At 43.1% G+C, this 2,678-nt stretch overlaps 1 pseudogene; it reads left to right on the top strand.

Annotated features, from left to right (window-relative positions):
• Positions 1–2,678, top strand: part of LOC112074578 (rho guanine nucleotide exchange factor TIAM1-like) — a 16,939-nt pseudogene that overhangs the window by 9,282 nt on the left and 4,979 nt on the right.

The following is a 2,678-nucleotide window of genomic DNA, read 5'->3' as shown; positions in this document are numbered from 1 at the left end:
GTAGTCCAGTGTTACCTTCCATTAACTAGTCCAGTGTTACCTTCCATACCTAGTCTCAGTGTTACCTTCCATAACTAGTCCAGTGGCTACCCTTCCATACCTAGTCCAGTGGTAACCTTCCATAACTAGTTCCACTGGGTCAGTGGTACCTTCCATACTAGTCCAGTGTACCTTCCATAACGATCACTGGGTCAGTGGTACTTCCATAACTAGTCCAGTGGTATTCTATTTCCATACCTAGTCCAGTGTTTACCTTCCATAACTAGTCAGTGTTACCTTCCATACTAGTCCAGTGGTACCTTCCATACCTAGCCCAGTGGGTCAGTGTCTACCTATCCATTACCTAGTCCAGTGGTTACCTGTCCGATCAACCTAGTTCCAGTGGGTACCTTCCATACCTATCCAGTGTGTACCTTCCATACTATCACTGGAGTCCAGTGGTACCTTCCATACCTAGTCCAGAGTACCTTCCATAACTAGTCCTGGGTCAGTGGTACCTTCCATAACTAGTCCAGTAGTACTTCCATACCTAGTCCAGTGTTACCTTCCAACACAGTCCAGTGTTACCTTCCATAACTAGTCCAGTGGTACCTTCCATACCTAGGCCCATGGTAGTGTTTAACTCCATACCTAGTCCAGTGGTACCTTCCATACTTAGATCCTCTGCGGTCAGTGGTACCTTCCATACTAAGTCCAGTGGTACTTCCATACCTAGTCCAGTGGTACCTTTCCATACCATAGTCCAGTGTACCTTCCATAACTAGTCCAGGTGGTACCTTCCAACTATTCCATGGACCTTCCATCTGTCCAGTGGTACCTTCCATAACTAGTCCAGTGGTACCTTCCATACCTAGGTTCACAGTCAGTGGTACCTCCAACTAGTTCCAGTTTACCTTCATTTAACTAGTCCAGTGGTACCTTCCATACCTAGTCAGTGGTACCTTCCATAACTAGTCCACGTCAGTGGTAACCTTCCATACCTAGTCCAGTGTTACCTTCCATAACTAGTCCACTGGGTCCAGTGTGTTACCTTCCATAACTAGTCCAGTTGGTATCTCCATACCTAGTCCAGTGTTACCTCCATAACTAGTCCAGTGTACCTTTCCCATAACATAGTCCAGTGGTACCTTCCATAACTAGTCCATGGTACCTTCCATACTAGTCAATGGTACCTTCCATAACTAGTCCAGTTGTACCTTCCATAACTAGGTCCAGTGCTTACCTTCCATACTAGTCCAGTGGTTACCTTCCATACCTAGTCCAGTGTTACCTTCCATAACTAGTCCAGTGGTACTCCTGTCCATAACTAGTCCAGTGGTACCTTCCAATACCTAGCCCAGTGGGTCATAGTACCTTCCATACTAGCTCAGTGTTACCTTTCCATAACTAGTCCAGTTGTACCTTCCATAATAATACTCCACTAGTCCAGTGTTACCTTCCATAACTAATCCAGTGGTACCTTCCATACCTAGTCCAGTGGTACCTTCCCTTACCTAGTCCAGTGTACCTTATACCTTCCAGTGATACCTAGTCCAAGTGGTACCTTCCATATAACCAAGGTACAGTGTAATATAGAGCCCTCTATAACCAAGGTACAGTTTAATATAGAGCCCTCAATAACCAAGGTACAGTTCAATATAGAGCCCTCTATAACCAAGGTACAGTTTAATATAGAGCCCTCAATAACCAAGGTACAGTACACTCAGCCATGCTGATGAATCCTGAAATACATTTACAGTTTATTAATGCATTATTTGAGTCATTTGGCAGAGGCTTGAGTGACACTCTAAAGACTCAAACATTCCTGTATTGACTTTGTAATGTCCTTCTCTGTCTGAGTCCCAACATTATGTTTTTTGTAACGTTCTTCTCTGTCTGAATAGACATGATGTTCTTTGTAATGTTCTTCTCTGTCTGAATAGACCTGATGTTCTTTGTAATGTTCTTCTCTGTCTGAATAGACCTGATGTTCTTTGTAATGTTCTTCTCTGTCTGAATAGACATTATGTTCTTTGTAATGTTCTTCTCTGTCTGAATAGACCTGATGTTCTTTGTAATGTTCTTCTCTGTCTGAATAGACATGATGTTCTTTGTAATGTTCTTCTCAGTCAGAATAGACCTGATGTTCTTTGTAATGTTCTTCTCTGTCTGAGTCCCAACATTATGTTCTTTGTAATGTTCTTCTCTGTCTGAATAGACATGATGGAGTGAGATAGATAGTCAGTGACTACAAATGAGTTGTTCTGTACGTGAGGTTATAACTGTGTGTGTGTGTGTGRGTGTGRGTGTGRGTGTGRGRGCGCGCCATGCAGACGGAGAGGGCTCTGCCGTGTGTGAGATCGTCCACGTCAAGTCCGAGTCAGAAGGACGGCCGGAGAGGACATTCCACCTGTGCTGCAGGTGAGCCTCCTGACCCAACTGATGTTTATCAGTCCTGACTGAAGACAACAACGGCATAAAGTCACAGATTTATTTTGGAACCACCCTCAATATCTTTTAATCGTTTAAATGTTTTTTTATATTTAATTAATGAATTAATATAGTGCCTTTCCAGATGCCCAAAGCGCTGTAGTAGGAGGGGAAGCTCCTTGATGCTGATTAATGCTGTGGCTGTTGACCAATATATGTCTTAACCATCTGAGAATGTTTTAATTATCCAACAAATGAAACCAATCAAA

The sequence above is a fragment of the Salvelinus sp. IW2-2015 genome, unplaced genomic scaffold, assembly GCF_002910315.2.
Source record: "Salvelinus sp. IW2-2015 unplaced genomic scaffold, ASM291031v2 Un_scaffold2692, whole genome shotgun sequence".
NCBI lineage: Eukaryota > Metazoa > Chordata > Actinopteri > Salmoniformes > Salmonidae > Salvelinus > Salvelinus sp. IW2-2015.
Note: the sequence above shows the minus strand (reverse complement) of the source record. Positions and strands in the feature narration are given on the sequence as shown.